At 42.5% G+C, this 19,078-nt stretch overlaps 1 long non-coding RNA gene across 1 annotated transcript in view; it reads right to left on the reverse strand.

The window, feature by feature from the left end:
- Positions 1–8,755, reverse strand: part of LOC142151310 (uncharacterized) — a 209,251-nt gene extending 200,496 nt beyond the window's left edge. The window contains exon 1 of the long non-coding RNA XR_012691174.1: positions 8,573–8,755. This is a non-coding gene — a long non-coding RNA (uncharacterized LOC142151310). The remainder of the gene's footprint in view (positions 1–8,572) is intronic.
- Positions 8,756–19,078: the final 10,323 nt, after the last annotated feature.

The following is a 19,078-nucleotide window of genomic DNA, read 5'->3' on the forward strand; positions in this document are numbered from 1 at the left end:
TTTTTAATATATTGTGGTGACCCACTCCTCTACGCAGTCCAGGTACAATTATTGGTGCGAATCATAAAAGTTCAGGGTTTTTAAGATATTGTGGTGACCCACTCCTCTACGCAGTCCAGGTACAATTATTGGTGCGAATCATAAAAGTTCAGGGTTTTTAAGATATTGTGGTGACCCACTCCTCTACGCAGTCCAGGTACAATTATTGGTGCGAATCATAAAAGTTCAGGGTTTTTAAGATATTGTGGTGACCCACTCCTCTACGCAGTCCAGGTACAATTATTGGTGCGAATCATAAAAGTTCAGGGTTTTTAAGATATATTGTGGTGACCCACTCCTCTACGCAGTCCAGAAAGATACCTTTTTGCAACGTTTTGGACTAATAACTATATTGTGAGGTGTTCAGAATACACTGTAAATTAGTGGAAATGCTTGTTATTGAATGTTATTGAGGTTAATAATAGCCTAGGAGTGAAAATAAGCCCAAAAACTTGATTTTTAAACTTTTTATGTTTTTTTCAAAAAAAATCCGAATCCAATACCTTAAATCCGAACCGAGACCTTTCGTCAAGTGTTTTGCGAGACAAATCCGAACCTCAAAAATAACGAAAATCCGGATCCAAAACACAAAACACGAGACCTCAAAAGTCGCCGGTGCACATCCCTAGAGGGAAGTAGGTGCAGAGGAAATTTAAGGAACAATTACTTCACAGAAAGGTTAGTGGATAAGTGGAATAGCCTCCCATCAGAGGTGGTATAGGCTAATACAGTAGAGCAATTTAAATATGCTAGGCATAGACTTAAGGATATCCTTACAAAGATTAAAGGATCAAATAGAATTTGAGGTTTCCATAGGCTATAATTGGGCAGACTAGAAGGGCCATGTGGTTTTTATCTGCTGTAAAATTCTATGTTTCATAGACTATAGTAATAATTCAAAGACAAACCTTAGCAATAAGTCCCAAACCTAACATAGGAGAGGTAGGAAGGTTCTAATGAAAAGATCTACAGGATAAGTACAGGCCCCATCACTAAACCTTCCGCAGGCTAAAATACTAGCAGTGGAAAATAAAACAATTGTTACCGATCGTGACCAGAGCCAATCTGGGGTGAATAAGCATCACTAGCACGCAAAGCCCACCAACCCACATTTGTATTGTATATATCCCGAAATAATAATAACAATAATAATAATAATAATAATAAATATGTGTAATGATTTCACTGAGAGGATTATTGCTCACTGGGTGACATGCGATTATTTACACACATTGCTGCCATATCCATCGCGGTACATTAGTAGGGGTTGAATGCAGAACATGCAAGGCTGCTGCAAAAGATGGAACTACCATAGAAACATGGGGTGCAGAACACTACGGGGCCGTTGGGGTTTATGACATCTCTCCTGTCAAACCCCCACACATCATTTTTCACCCTGGGGTGATATATGGGGGGACCCGGCTGCAGCCCACAACTATTATACTAAAAGCAGGTCTAGGGGGATACACGAGACTAATTATCGTGATTTACACAAAAGCCATTTACATTTGGGAGCCCTGAACGCCTCACTAATACTCACCAGCACATCGGCCCTTCTGGCAAATTTCCACAATTGCCAGAATTCCGAGGGGGACTGCCATGACCTCAGCCTGGAGCAGTTAGTGCAAGCAATAGTCCACTTGACATTGGTAAAAATACAATGAAGCACAGTTGCATGCCATACAAAATAGAGACATGGGGCTAGATTTACTAAACTGCGGGTTTGAAAAAGTGGAGATGTTGCCTATGGCAACCAATCAGATTCTAGCTGTCATTTTGTAGAATGTACTAAATAAATGACAGTTAGAATCTGATTGCTTGCTAAAGGGAACAACTCCACTTTTTCAAACCAGCAGCTTAGTAAATCTAGCCCATGTTCTTTTGGGACTATTTAATGTCATCCCTTATTGAAAGTGGCAAATGATTATCGTGGTAGAACTCTACATTATCATAGAAAACTTTGATCTCAGCTTTCCATATCCTTTGGGAAAATTTGATGGTAATGTCTGGATTAATTAGAGAACAGCCAGTGTTGTCTTACACAGTAAATCCATATTGTCTCAGGTTTCCCAAATAAATGGCTGGAAAGTGTAACATTATGTTCTTGTACTGAGCGTTTCCAATAAACTGTCAAACTATCTTCAACCGGAGGAATAAAACAAAGTATACTGTCAGGTAGTGGGGTGCAATGCGTCTCTGGGCTGTACGTGCTTCTGAAGATATTATTGAGGACACCGAGCTGGTCGATTAGAGACCTGTCCCACAAGGGTAAAAACAATCAGTAGAAGAGAAGAAAGCCATGCTTACAGCATTTAACCAAAGTCCTGACATTTTCTCCCATGAAAGTAGTATTCAAGCAGCAAAGCAGCGACCAACAATAAACCTGCTGTTAAATAAATAACACATGCCATAGCACTACTTGGCAATACTTGTGTTATCTATCGCCCCAAGCACTTAACAGTTAGGGACACACTAACACTGACACAGTAATATCAGAAAACAAGATGCCCCTAAACGTGATGCCCCGTTTCTTGACACTAAATGGAGTCCAGTTTAAAATAAGTAAAAATTCACTGGTCCCCCTAAGTTAACATTTCCTGAATCAATATTAAAACAAACAAGAACAACACATCATAAAGAACCATCAGATCACATCAAGTAAACAGAGAACAGCTACCTACTGTCCCAAAATGTCCTGGAGACTCCAGAAATAGAGAGATGTCTCCCAGACTCCCAGGAGGGAAGGCAATTCTCCCGGATGGGCGCTTACCTGTCTGCAAGGTGGACGGTGACATGGCATGAGGATGCAAATCAGTTCCTTAAACTCTGCCCTCATCACTTAAAACTGAGTGGGTAGGAGAATTATGACACAATTAACGTCTTCATACTGCGCTCACCTCCTCACATCATTATCCAGTCACAAAGACAGGCCCGGCGCTCCCATTAGACAAGGTTAGGCAATTGCCTAGGGCGCCGTGCTCTGCAGGGCGCCTCGAAATTAAAAAAAAACGGAAATCCACGGGGAGGAGAGGAGGGAAGGGGCTATGAATCTTACCTGCATGAAGCTGCTCCTCTCTGCTCTGTCTTCTCCCCTCTGCTCACTGACAGTGACAGGCCGTGATGATGTCATCATCACGGCCCGACAGTGTCTGTGAGTGGAGGGGAGAAGACAGAGCAGAGAGGAGCAGCTTCATGCAGGTAAGTTAAAGAAAGACATGGGGAGGGGAGGGGAGCTGAGGGGAGGGAAGCGCAGCGGCGATTTTTAAAGGGGGGGGGGCGGCGATTTTTAAAGGGGGGGGGCGGTGATTTTCACTCTGTGCCTAGGGCACCAAGGACCCTAGCACCGGCGCTGCACAAAGAGCCATTTACATAGACTTAGTGAATGCACTGCACTCACCTTCTGACATCATTGTCCAGTCACAAAGAACAAGTTACATAGACTGTATGAATGCACTGCACTCACTCTGTGACATCATTATCCATTCACAAAGAACAAGTTACATAGACTGTATGAATGCACTGCACAGTGCACTCACCTTCTGACATCATTATCTATTCACAAAGAACAAGTTACATAGACTGTATGAATGCACTGCGCTCACCTTCTGACATCATTATCCAGTCACAAAGAGCCATTTACATAGACCATACTTGCCAACTCTCCCGGAATGTCCGGGAGACTCCCGCATTTTGCGAGAGTCTCCCGGACTCCCGGGTGAGTGTGGCAATCTCCCGAATTCTGCCCACTTCACTAGGAAGTGCCCCACTTCCTAGTGAAGTGGGCAGAATTAGATCCCAAACGCCGCGATTCCCGGTGAATCGCAGCATTTGGCCCAGCCCCTGCTGTCAAATGACGCGATTTGCGTCATGACGTCACAGGGGTGGGGCCTAAATGACGCGATTTCGGCCGCCCCACCCCTCACGCCCACCTCCACTGGCTGGCTCCCGGAAGGGAGCTGAAGAAAGTAGGTAAGTATGACATAGACTGTGTGAATATACTGCACTCACTCTGTGACATCATTATCCAGTCACAAAGAGCCATTTACATAGACTGTATGAATGCACTGCAGTCACTCTGTGACATCATTATCCAGTCACAACAAACAAGTTACATAGACTGTATGAATGCACTGCACTCACTCTGTGACATCATTGTCCAGTCACAACAAACAAGTTACATAGACAGTGTGAATTCACTGCACTCACTCTCTGACATCATTATCCAGTCACAAAGAGCAATTTACAAAGACTGTATGAATGCACTGCACTCACCTTCTGACATCATTGTCCAGTCACAAAGAACAAGTTACATAGACTGTATGAATGCACTGCACTCACTCTGTGACATCATTGTCCAGTCACAAAGAACAAGTTACATAGACTGTATGAATGCACTGCACTCACTCTGTGACATCATTATCCATTCACAAAGAACAAGTTACATAGACTGTATGAATGCACTGCGCTCACCTTCTGACATCATTATCCAGTCACAAAGAGCCATTTACATAGACCATACTTGCCAACTCTCCCGGAATGTCCGGGAGACTCCCGCATTTTGCGAGAGTCTCCCGGACTCCCGGGTGAGTGTGGCAATCTCCCGAATTCTGCCCACTTCACTAGGAAGTGCCCCACTTCCTAGTGAAGTGGGCAGAATTAGATCCCAAACGCCGCGATTCCCGGTGAATCGCAGCATTTGGCCCAGCCCCTGCTGTCAAATGACGCGATTTGCGTCATGACGTCACAGGGGTGGGGCCTAAATGACGCGATTTCGGCCGCCCCACCCCTCACGCCCACCTCCACTGGCTGGCTCCCGGAAGGGAGCTGAAGAAAGTAGGTAAGTATGACATAGACTGTGTGAATATACTGCACTCACTCTGTGACATCATTATCCAGTCACAAAGAGCCATTTACATAGACTGTATGAATGCACTGCAGTCACTCTGTGACATCATTATCCAGTCACAACAAACAAGTTACATAGACTGTATGAATGCACTGCACTCACTCTGTGACATCATTGTCCAGTCACAACAAACAAGTTACATAGACAGTGTGAATTCACTGCACTCACTCTCTGACATCATTATCCAGTCACAAAGAGCAATTTACAAAGACTGTATGAATGCACTGCACTCACCTTCTGACATCATTGTCCAGTCACAAAGAACAAGTTACATAGACTGTATGAATGCACTGCACTCACTCTGTGACATCATTATCCAGTCACAAAGAGCCATTTACATAGACTGTGTGAATGCACTGCACTCACTCTCTGACATCATTATCCAGTCACAAAGAGCAATTTACAAAGACTGTATGAATGCACTGCACTCACTCGCTGACATTATTATCCAGTTACAGAGAACAAGTTACATAGACTGTGTGAATGCACTGCGCTCACTCGGTGACATTATTATCCAGTCACAAAGAGCCATTTACATAGACTGTGTGAATGCACTGCACTCACTCTGTGACATCACTGTCCAGTCACAAAGAACAAGTTACTGTCATGAGCCGCGGTGGTGCTCACAGCCGCCGCGGCTCGCTTACTGTGTCTTCTGGCATCCCGGGCCGTCACCTTGACGACCGGGACATCACTTCCGGATCCTGGCCGACCGTCGGAAGCTTCATGTTCTGCGCTGCGTTCCGGCGGCGGGGGGAGCCGGGTGCGCACACGCAGCAGTTTGAAAACCTGTGGCTTGAGTGGACAAGCCTTCCACTAGTCTGTGAGTTAATTAATCTGTGTTAAATTAATCATGCAGGGGGCTGTGAGTTATTCAGAGCTAGGCTCTGATTGGTGGCCACCAGTATTTAAGGCAGTGAGGTCTGCAGCCTCACTGCCGGTTATAGCTTCTGTTGCCAGTCTGATGACCTGCTCTGTGCCTTGTTCCTGTCCGTTGAATATGCTGCTGATTACCCATGTATGACCCTTTGCCTGGATTTGGACCCTGCCTGTGTTTCTCGTGACCTTGACCTCTGGCTTGTTTACCGACCTTCCTGTCTGCTCGTGACCCTTGACCTCGGCTTGTTTATTGGAATTGCTATCTGCTGCCGGCCCTTGACCTCTGCTTGGACTTTTACTCCACTTGCCTGGGTTCTCCCCAGCCGGTACACACTTCACGACCCTCTGTCAGTCTGCAGCCCAGTCTGTCCCCACCATCAGGGGCTCCAGTGAACACCTGATTGGCAGAGTAGACTCCGGGTTATGTTGCGCCGGCTGGAGGGGTTCCTAACAGTTACATAAACTGTATGAAAGCACTTTGCTCACCTTCTGAAGTCCTTATCCAGTCACAAAAAACATGTTACATGGACTGTGTAAATGCACTGCACTCACTCTGTGACATCATTGTCCAGTCACAAAGAACATGTTACATAGACTGTGTGAATGCACTGCACTCACTCTCTGACATCATTGTTCAGTCACAAAGAACATGTTACATAGACTGTGTGAATGCACTGCACTCACTCTCAGACATCTTTGTTCAGTCACAACAAACCCGTTACATAAACTGCATTAATGCACTGCGCTTACCTTCTGACATCATTATTCAGTCACATAGAACCAGTTACAGACTGACTATGAATGCACTGCGCTCACTCCCCGACATCATTATCCAGTTACATAGAACCAGTTACATAGACTGTATGAATGCACTGCACTCACTCTGTGACATCATTGTCCAGTCACAAAGAACAAGTTACATAGACAATATGAATGCACTGCGCTCACCTTCTGACATCATTATCCAGTCACAAAGAGCAATTTACATAGACTGTATGAATGCACTGCACTCACTCTCTGACATCATTATCCAGTCACAAAGAGACATTTACATAGCCTGTGAGAATGCACTGCACTCACTCTGTGACATCATTATCCATTTACAAAGAGTCATTTACATAGACTGTGTGAATGCACTGCGCTCACTCGGTGACATCATTATCCAGTCACAAAGAACAAGTTACATAGACTGTATGAATGCACTGCACTCACTCTGTGACATCATTATCCAGTTACATAGAACCAGTTACATAGACTGTATGAATGCACTGCACTCACTCTTTGATATGGGGAGTGGACCTACCACAGGACATTACTCAGGTCAGGAGGCCCCATGTCACTGTTTGACCTGTTGACCACCATTGCTGTAAATCATTTTTTTTTCTTGACGATAACATACCCCAGTGTCATTTTACTTACAGTGCTACCACCATTTACCATTACTCACTTATTTTTATTTAAAAATGTGGATTGAGAGATATCCATCCCAATTATTTTTCTGCAATGAACCTTGGCAGTATAGGGGTTGCACTGTAAAATCCAGATAGACCTCCCTGACAGCTGAAAATACATTGAACACAGCAACTGTCCAAATCAGTACTTCCATGTAGTTACCTCATCCTGCTGATACTGTGATACTTGTAGGAATACATCACAAGATACACAAATGACATTGATTGATATTTGTACTATGTACCAGTTACACACTTTCACCTGAGATCCATGGGCACAAACACCTTTTCTCAGTTACAATACCATTCCCAACAATGTATGTGCACTAGCCTCTATAATACCATCTATCCTGTGATAGTCACCAATTAATAAATCCCCAGTTGTCATATACTGGAGCTTTGCATACAAATCAGTCATATCACCATAAATAAATCTTCTTGGTATTTGTAAACATCTGCACGTAAGTATATTTGTACTTTTAATATATGTATCTATCATAGTAAAAACACATATGTAAAAATGAACAAAACAGATGTGTAAACATTACAGTAAGGTACAAGTAAAATATGTTCCCCAAGGACACAAAAACAGACTACAATTCCCATCTTCCTCAGGGGAGGGTCACAGAGATGCAGGAAGTTGAGAATAAGCAACAGCTGGGGGCGCCAAAGGTTGTTCAGCTCTGCTACCAGTATGATTATTATAAGGGTGCTTGTTTTACTGGCTTGTGCCATAGTGCTTGGTATTACACAATTAACCCTGTGGACCTAAAACACAACACTGCTGTCTCTGTGCGAAATTATCTGCAGCTACAAATACCATTCCCAGCATGTGAGACCAGCAGACTATGCTCAATAGAATCTATTGAATAGATTGTGAGTTCTGCAGCATAGGAATACCAGCCACTGTATAAATGCTGCAGTGTGATCATCTAGTCTATGTGGATACTGAACACTATAGACCTGAGAGACTGTATAGAAATGACAGGTTCTTCCCTAACACATTTCCAGCAACTTCTCGCTAAATCCACCAAGTGCAATAAATAAGACGTGGGTTACACATGGCGTAAACAGGTCTAAATGCAGGATATAGTGAGAGGAGAGAAGGAATTAGCTGCGGCAGGATGCTCCCAGGCTACAAACACATCCTATTACACCGCTGCCAGCACGCTGCTCTATCCCTCCTTGTGCATCTCACTAGTACTGGCACAAGGCTTCCAAATGTTTTGCCTTTTGTCTCTAGAGCTGAGAAATAGAGAATGAATTTTGGGGAGGTGAGGGAAGCAGAGGGTCCTACCTTGCAGTGAGAGATGTCAGCGTACAGGCTGCATCTGTGACAGTGTCTGTGTCCTGGAGAAAGCCAATTGACAGGGAATCCTTTGTTGACTGTCTGTTATCTGTGGTGTGTGTGCGTGTGTGGCATCTCCTTATAGGGGAGAGACAGTAGCAGCAGTGGATGCCGAGAGCGAGGAGGTGTGTGAGGGGTATATTATTAAAATCCATTCATTGCTAGGAAGAGGGGCCTGAGATGTAATTAGGGGAGGTGAAAGAAATGAATGGTTATAGTGGGACATACTCAGCAATAGGAGGAGTTATAGAAGGGGTTATATGGGGCTGTAAGAGTAATAGGCGGAGATATAGGGAGAGGTTATATGGAGTAATAGGAGGAGATATAGGGACAGGTTATATGGAGTAAGAGGAGGAGATATAGGGAAAGGTTATATGAAGTAATAGGAGGAGATATAGGGAGAGGTTATATGGAGTAATAGGAGGAGTTATAGGGAGAGGTTATATGGAGTAATAGGAGGAGATATAGGGAGAGGTTATATGGAGTAATAGGAGGAGATATAGGGAGAGGTTATATGGAGTAATAGGAGGAGATATAGAGAGAGGTTATATGGAGTAATAGGAGGAGATATAGAGAGAGGTTATATGGAGTAATAGGAGAAGTTATAGGGAGAGGTTATATGGAGCAATAGGAGGAGATATAGGGAGAGGATATATAGAGAGAGGTTATATGGAGTAATAGGAGGAGTTATAGGGAGAGGTTATATGGAGTAATAGGAGGAGATATAGAGAGAGGTTATATGGAGTAATAGGAGGAGATATAGAGAGAGGTTATATGGAGTAATAGGAGGAGTTATAGGGAGAGGTTATATGGAATAATAGGAGGAGATATAGGGAGAGGTTATATGGAGTAATAGGAGGAGATATAGAGAGAGGTTATATGGAGTAATAGGAGGAGATATAGAGAGAGGTTATATGGAGTAATAGGAGGAGATATAGAGAGAGGTTATATGGAGTAATAGGAGGAGTTATAGGGAGAGGATATATGGAGTAATAGGAGGAGTTATAGGGAGAGGTTATATGGAGTAATAGGAGGAGTTATAGGGAGAGGTTATATGGAGTAATAGGGAGAGGTTATATGGAGTAATAGGAGAAGTTATAGGGAGAGGTTATATGGAGCAATAGGAGGAGATATAGGGAGAGGATATATAGAGTAATAGGAGGAGATATAGAGAGAGGTTATATGGAGTAATAGGAGGAGTTATAGGGAGAGGTTATATGGAGTAATAGGAGGAGATATAGAGAGAGGTTATATGGAGTAATAGGAGGAGATATAGAGAGAGGTTATATGGAGTAATAGGAGGAGTTATAGGGAGAGGTTATATGGAGTAATAGGAGGAGATATAGGGAGAGGTTATATGGAGTAATAGGAGAAGTTATAGGGAGAGGTTATATGGAGCAATAGGAGGAGATATAGGGAGAGGTTATATGGAGTAATAGGAGGAGATATAGGGGGAGGTTATATTGAGTAATAGCAGGAGATATAGGGAGAGGTTAAATGGAGTAATAGGAGGAGATATAGAGAGAGGTTATATGGAGTAATAGGAGGAGATATAGGGAGAGGTTATATAGAGCAATAGGAGGAGATATAGAGAGAGGTTATATGGAGTAATAGGAGGAGTTATAGGGAGAGGTTATATGGAGTAATAGGAGGAGATATAGAGAGAGGTTATATAGAGTAATAGGAGGAGATATAGAGAGAGGTTATATGGAGTAATAGGAGGAGATATAGGGGGAGGTTATATGGAGTAATAGGAGGAGATATAGGGAGAGGTTATATGGAGTATTAGGAGATATAGGGAGAGGTTATATGGAGTAATAGGAGGAGTTATAGGGAGAGGTTATATGGAGTAATAGGAGGAGATATAGGGAGAGGTTATATGGAGTAATAGGAGGAGATATAGGGAGAGGTTATATGGAGTAATAGGAGAAGTTATAGGGAGAGGTTATATAGAGTAATAGGAGGAGATAAAGAGAGAGGTTATATGGAGTAATAGGAGGAGTTATAGGGAGAGGTTATATGGAGTAATAGGAGGAGATATAGAGAGAGGTTATATAGAGTAATAGGAGGAGATATAGAGAGAGGTTATATGGAGTAATAGGAGGAGATATAGGGGGAGGTTATATGGAGTAATAGGAGGAGATATAGGGAGAGGTTATATAGAGCAATAGGAGGAGATATAGAGAGAGGTTATATGGAGTAATAGGAGGAGATAAAGGGAGAGGTTATATGGAGTATTAGGAGATATAGGGAGAGGTTATATGGAGTAATAGGAGGAGTTATAGGGAGAGGTTATATGGAGTAATAGGAGAAGTTATAGGGAGAGGTTATATGGAGTAAAAGGAGGAGATATAGGTAGAGGTTATATGGAGTAATAGGAGGAGATATAAGGAGGGGTTATATGGAGTAATAGGAGGGGATATAGGGAGAGGTTATATGGAGTAATAGGAGGAGTTATAGGGAGAGGATATATGGAGTAATAGGAGGAGATATAGGTAGAAGTTATATGGAGTAATAGGAGGAGATATAGGGAGAGGTTATATGGAGTAATAGGAGGAGTTATAGGGAGAGGATATATGGAGTAATAGGAGGAGATATAGGTAGATGTTATATGGAGTAATAGGAGGAGTTATAGGGAGAGGTTATATGGAGTAATAGGAGGAGATATAGGTAGAAGTTATATGGAGTAATAGGAGGAGTTATAGGGAGAGGTTATATGGAGTAATAGGAGGAGATATATAGAGAGGTTATATGGAGTAATAGGAGAACTTATAGGGAGAGGATATATGGAGTAATAGGAGGAGATATAGGTAGAAGTTATATGCAGTAATAGGAGGAGTTATAGGGAGAGGTTATATGGAGTAATAGGAGGAGATATAGGGAGAGGTTATATGGAGTAATAGGAGGAGATATAGGGAGAGGTTATATGGAGTAATAGGAGAACTTATAGGGAGAGGTTATATGGAGTAATAGGAGGAGATATAGGGAGAGGTTATATGGAGTAATAGGAGGAGATATAGAGAGAGGTTATATGGAGTAATAGGAGGAGATATAGAGAGAGGTTATATGGAGTAATAGGAGGAGATATAGGGAGAGGATATATGGAGCAATAGGAGGAGATATAGGGAGAGGTTAGATGGAGTAATAGGAAGAGATATAGGGAGAGGTTAGATGGAGTAATAGGAGGCGTTATAGGGAGAGGTTATATGGAGTAATAGGAGGAGATATAGGGAGAGGTTATATGGAGTAATAGGAGGAGATATAGGGAGAGGTTATATGGAGTAATAGGAGGAGATATAGGGAGAGGTTATATGGAGTAATAGGAGGAGATATAGGTAGAGGTTATATGGAGTAATAAGAACAGATATAGGGAGAGGTTATATGGAGTAATAGGAGAACTTATAGGGAGAGGATATATGGAGTAATAGGAGGAGATATAGGTAGAAGTTATATGCAGTAATAGGAGGAGTTATAGGGAGAGGTTATATGGAGTAATAGGAGGAGATATAGGGAGAGGTTATATGGAGTAATAGGAGGAGATATAGGGAGAGGTTATATGGAGTAATAAGAACAGATATAGGGAGAGGTTATATGGAGTAATAGGAGAACTTATAGGGAGAGGATATATGGAGTAATAGGAGGAGATATAGGTAGAAGTTATATGCAGTAATAGGAGGAGTTATAGGGAGAGATTATATGGAGTAATAGGAGGAGATATAGGGAGAGGTTATATGGAGTAATAGGAGGAGATATAGGGAGAGGTTATATGGAGTAATAGGAGAACTTATAGGGAGAGATTATATGGAGTAATAGGAGGAGATATAGGGAGAGGTTATATGGAGTAATAGGAGGAGATATAGAGAGAGGTTATATGGAGTAATAGGAGGAGATATAGAGAGAGGTTATATGGAGTAATAGGAGGAGATATAGGGAGAGGATATATGGAGCAATAGGAGGAGATATAGGGAGAGGTTAGATGGAGTAATAGGAAGAGATATAGGGAGAGGTTAGATGGAGTAATAGGAGGCGTTATAGGGAGAGGTTATATGGAGTAATAGGAGGAGATATAGGGAGAGGTTATATGGAGTAATAGGAGGAGATATAGGGAGAGGTTATATGGAGTAATAGGAGGAGATATAGGGAGAGGTTATATGGAGTAATAGGAGGAGATATAGGTAGAGGTTATATGGAGTAATAAGAACAGATATAGGGAGAGGTTATATGGAGTAATAGGAGAACTTATAGGGAGAGGATATATGGAGTAATAGGAGGAGATATAGGGAGAGGTTATATGGAGTAATAGGAGGAGATATTGGGAGGGGTTATATGGAGTAATAGGAGGAGATATTGGGAGGGGTTATATGGAGTAATAGGAGGAGATATTGGGAGGGGTTATATGGAGTAATAGGAGGAGATATTGGGAGGGGTTATATGGAGAAGTAGAGTGAAATTTATGGACAAATTATATTTAGTAATAACCAGTGCATTTTTTTGTCATAGAACTCACAGAACTGAGTTTCAGCACCTTTTTTCGACGGATTTTCCTAGTTTTAAAGGTAACTTTTGAACATCTGATGGTTGGTCCACGTGGACTTGAATCGCCCTGTCGAGCGTAGCCGGTCTGCGGCAAAATCCTTAAAACGGTGCATGCGGGCTGCTTGTGTGTCGAGTATGATGCATCATCATCATCATTTTTTTATATAGCGCCACTAATTCCGCAGCGCTGTACAGAGAACTCATTCACATCAGTCCCTGCCCCATTGGAGCTTACAGTCTATATTCCCTAATATAGACACACACTCACACAGACACAGACAGACAAAGAGGGAGATTGACTGACAGACAGACAGAGACTAGTGTCAATTGTTGATAGCAGCCAATAAACCTACTAATATGTTTTTTGGGATTGTGGGAGGAAACCAGAGCACCCGGAGGAAACCCACGCAAACACAGGGAGAACATACAAACTCCACACAGATAAGGCTATGGTCGGGAATCTAACTCATGACCCCAGTGCTGTGAGGTGAAAGTGCTAACCACTACTGTACTTCGTCGCCCTGGTTGTGATGGAACTGCTCGTCTTGTAGCGCTGCTCAGCTTGTGATTGGTCGTGTGGTCGCGTGCTGAGTGCTTACTGCGGGCGGTGACCATTATGTTTCGTTACACAACTGACATCTGTGTGTGTGGGTGTGCAGTGATTGACTACGTGATGTGAGTTCCGGCACCATTTCTCTTGCAAAAAAAAGCACTGGCAATAGGAATGATTTTAATTGGAAAAACAAGTTGAAGTAAAATTGAAGAAACATTATCAGTTCATAAGTACAAAACAACCATTCATCGCCCAAGTAAAATGGTTAGCACCATAGAATGAGTCAATCACGATGTTGATGCATGTAAAATAACCCAACAATAATTTTAACCTAAGATCCCATAACTGTTTGGACAAATAAGTACTTGTGTTCCCGTTTGCCCTTGGTAATATTTCATAATGGTTATAATCAGTGGTCGAAGTGGACATTTAGAAGTGGGGGAATGAAAAATGCAATGGGAATGTAAGTGAATGGAGTTTGATACTTTTATATTGAAGGCAGTAGGAGAAGTGACGGTATGGTATTACACCGTATACACCCCCACTGTGTTTGTGTGTTGGGGAATTTAGACTGTAAGCTCCAATGGAGCAGGGACTGATGTAAGTGGCAAATATTCTCTGTACATCCCTGCATAATTGGTGGCGCTATATAAATGATGATGATGATCAGATATACAGGCTCTCTGTCTATACCAATTTTAGTGTTTAGAACTCCATAGACTATATATGAGCATTTCAGAGACTATAACCTCCTGATCCCAATACTCTCTGCTTTCCCAGCATTTAACTATAGAACGTTGTAATGTTGCAAAGTTCTGTGGACACAGTCTCTGAGTGCAAGCTGAGGGACAAAAGATTGTCCAATATACCTTAAAATGTAGCCCCTTGCTTGAATTATTCTCAATATAAGACTTATCTATTCCTCACTTCCTCAGAGACTTGAGACTGGATTCCAGCTATGATGGGAGGTAGTTCTACATCTATCAACATAACCAAACTACCCTCTTTCCTTTGTAGCACCTTAAAAAAATATTATTTTTAGCCTGATTGCAAGGAAATCCTACTCAGGGCCTTGGAGACTCCACTCACCATTCTACCGGAGGATCTGTCACTCGGTGTCCTAGCAACATCGAAATCCCCTGCCATAACCACCGTAACAGATATAAAGAGATTCTGCTACTTCATGGAAGAAAATTATTTTTGTCACTGTTTGCGGACCATAAATATTCATCAGCCTGAGTTTCCTGAGCTGAATTGTTACCTACAAAAGTAGGCACCCGCCCATCAATACCTCTTTCAATCTATGTACAGTCACAATCTGAGTGTTAAACAGAATGTCTTCTCAAACACGATTCCACAGCGGGCGACCAGAAAGATCTGTTTGCCATTCCCTCTCAGCGTCATGTAACTGGCCTACTGTCGATAAATGTGTCTCCTGTACAGGGCCGGTGCTAAGGTCCTTGGCGCCCTAGGCACACTTTCACAATCCACCCCCCCCCCCCAGGCACTTCCACAATCCACGCTCCCCCAGGCACACTTTCACAACAATCCGCGCCCCCCCCAGGCACACTTTCACAATCCACGCCCCCCCCCCCAGGCAAACTTTCACAATCCGCACCCCCCCAGGGCACACTTTCACACTTTCCCCGCGTCTTTCCTGACCTTTACTTGCCTCCATTAAGCTGCTCCTCTCTGCTCCGTGTCCTCCCCTCCACTCACTGACACTGTCGGGCCGTGATGATGATGTCACGCCCGACAATCAGTGAGTGGAGGGGAGGAGACGGAGCAGAGAGGCGGCGGTGGTGATCCATAGCCCCTTCCCTGTGGATTTATCGGAAGCTGTGCGGCGTCCGTGGAAGGTATGGTCAGCGGTCGCAGTTTTAAAGTAATTTTTATTCTGTGGCGCCCTCCAGAGCCCGGCGCCCTAGGCAACTGCCTAACCTTGCCCAATGGGAGCGCCGGGCCTGCTCTTGTAAGACGAACATATCTGCAGCAGAACAATGAGTTTCATCCTTATCAATTAGAATCATAGCCACCTTGCTGACCAATCATTTCCATTTCTGACTCTACTTGCTCTGTCACAGATCTTCTTCCTATTGGTGGATCGTCTGCTGACTCTGCGTCATAGTCTGCTGTTACTCCAACTCCTGGTCCAATTGTAATGGCCCAAGCAACAGGTATCAGCTAGGATGTTCTGTCTATTATATATAAGTGACTAGGATGCTCTCTGTTTTGTATATCTATAAGTAGTAAGGTACCAATCACTATGCATAAAAGTATAATACATGCTTTGTCTTACTCGCAAATACAGCTGTCATTTCTCCTTGTGGATGCAATTTACAGTTAGTCTTCACTAGTTTGATTAATACCATTTTATTATAATGTAATCTCCTGTCCATAATGATTGATGCCATCAATATGCAGTTTGTTTTATCGTCATTCATGGTCTTTAAAATAATATTACTACCTCTCGACTGTCCAGATTCCTTCAGGATAGTCCAGATTTTACATATAACTAATTTCCCCCATCTATTTAATACAATGTGTTATGTAACGGGGTCCCACCGGACTGAGGACTTTTTATTCATCACCCGTTTCTCACAGTTTAATGTACTTTTTAATCCTTGGCCCAGTCTAAGTATATACACCAGAGTATCGGTGTATTATGTGTATTGCTATGTACATTTTGTCTTTGCTATTATTTTCAATATTGTATGTATTAGAAATATAAAGAAAATTGCCATATTGTGTGAACGTAACGGGACCACAGAAGTCATTTTGCTTGTGTTAGCTAAGATAATTATCATATATCTCAAATGTCCATTGTTATGAGGTGTGGCTTAGATTTGGTTTGTAATCAGAACAATGTCTGAGTGACTGTTAACATAGCTAGCTGACAGCCCAAGTTAATTATCAGGTAATCTGAGACCTGGTAATTAGGTCAGATGATGTGCAATGTCTCCACAGTATTATACTGCCTGGAATAGCATTAATAAATGTAATAAGTATCAATATAAATGTTATTGTATCCAAATATTGTCAGGGTTCCCATGATAATACCACAGAGAAAAGGTAGGTGAATGAAGTTGTGTATTAGAAACACAGGTAATACAGGTTCAGGGTGGAAAACTGGTAAGACAGTAATATAACTACAGTTCTTAACAGTGGAATAGGCAATGCTGTAAAGAGATGGAGAGATGCAGTAGTCAGAGGGTTGCAGGGTAGATACCTCTGGAGGAGGTGGAGAGACGAGTAGCCTGCGGGTTGCAGGGTTGGATACCGCTGGAAAGGTGGCGAGACGAGTAGCCTGCGGGTTGCAGGGTTGGATACCTCTGGAAAGGTGGTGAGATGAGTGGAACAGGTAGCAATAATCTGCAGAGCGTTACCACAGGATACTGGAGTAGACACAGTGGCTGAGTTGATCTGCGGATAGATGCACTGGGAACTTCAGACAACAGGTAGAAATAATCAGGAGAGCTTTACCACAGGATACTGGAGTAGACACAGTGGCTGAGATGATCTGCAGCTAAATGTGCTGGGAACTCAGAGAACATGAGCCAGGGAACAGGAACAGCAACACAGGTAAATGCAACAGATGATCTGACAAAGGTTGCTTTGGACAGACAGGCTTATATAGGCCAGAAGCAGGTGTTTAAACTTCCAGCAAACGAGGCAGGTAAGAGCAGTCTAAGTACCACAGTGGCCCCTTTGGTGGATAGTGGTACTACAGGCAGGACACAATTATATAAAAAGGTCCAACAAGGTACCTGCAGACAGGAGCTGAAGGATGAAGGTCGTGACAAATATATCTCAAACTTTGTGTAATGCTGCAGATACAGTGTGTGAAATGTCTTAATATGTCACACAAGTGTGAGGTGTCATGTTATTCAATGATGTAATAGTGTAACCCTTCGTTTAGTGTATCCAGCCAAATAGCTAATTCAGTCAAGCTGTTCCATTGTATAATCAAGGAAACAGTGACGGTAGGTCTAACAGTTAAAGTGTACAATGATAGACCCCTGCTGAAAGGGGGAGGATTGAAACATTTGACCCTACTCCCTGAGTATACAGCCAGCAATATATGGAGAGCAGAATGCCAATAGAGCTTTTCTAGTTTGGAGGATCCTGGTGTACAAGACATCAGCATAAAGGACTCTGGGACAGGCATTGTAGTGCCGCTGGAAGAAACCCTACCAGGACAGGGTCTGTATGAGCCAGTATCCCAAGCTGGGTGACATGGTAACTGTCTGGTTAAATGGTAGTGGTTATACTCTGAAAGAGTCTCTGAAAGAGACTGAGATTATTATTTTGGAGTGCTGTCTGCAAGAGGTTTCTGGAGGGTACACGCTACCATTTACCCTGTATCTTGTGAACGTTTTGTGGTCTTGTGCTGTCTTAATAAAGTATTATTTTTTATATATTCTGGTCCACCTGAGTGAGTTGAATCCCACTTTGGGTACCACCTTCCCAGCTAAGGGTGGTTTCCTCACACTGGGCCTGAGTCATTAAAGAAAGAAAGACAAAAAGGAGTAAATGTTTTCCAGGACAAACCATGCTACAATGCAAGGGGTGCAAATTAGTTTATTATTTTACATATAAGTTAAATACTGGCTGTTTTTTCATGTAGCCCTCAAATACTTGTTATTTACACTGAAATTTATAGTTGATCTAGGGCATACCCTACCCTAACTATAAATCTGTTCCCACATTTTAAATTTACCTCCCCCTCCAATGCAACATGGTTTTGCCAAGGTGCAAATTTCTCCATTTTCCTGCTTTGTTCTCCTTAATGACTCAGGCCCACTGGGTCTAAGTCATTAAGGCGAGCAAAGCATAAAAATGTTGTGTGTCTGTCATGGATACTGGAATAAAGAGAAAGTATTCTAGCCTTCGGTGTTCCTAAAAATACTGAAATATGCACAGAATCTATACAATTCAGACATAAGTTTAAAACTCACATCATACGCTTGTCTATCTGGGATGTTTATTACTAACAATAGGTTTTCTGGTGACTTACAAGAGTTGTATCATATATCTTCATTTTGGTAACTCCTCTGTAGTACCTTTGTGTCTAAATCTGTCCCAATAGCCTGGCCTGTATAACTAAATGATGGATGAACATTAGGAGGAGGAACTTGGTCACACCCAGTATAAGTACAATTTCTGTCTGGATTATTCTGTGCATGTTATGTATTTTTCTGTACAGAGACTTCGATCTCATCAGTATTCTGATCCCTGGTCCACTGATTGTTCTACTTCTGTAGATGGGTAAATATACCTTATTGATTGTAATCTTTCCTCACCCTCGTTCCCTACCTGCTCCTCTACATTATCGTCTGTATATTGTACATTAACACCAGGCAAAT

Source organism: Mixophyes fleayi, chromosome 4 (genome assembly GCF_038048845.1).
Source record: "Mixophyes fleayi isolate aMixFle1 chromosome 4, aMixFle1.hap1, whole genome shotgun sequence".
Taxonomy (NCBI): Eukaryota; Metazoa; Chordata; class Amphibia; order Anura; family Limnodynastidae; genus Mixophyes; species Mixophyes fleayi.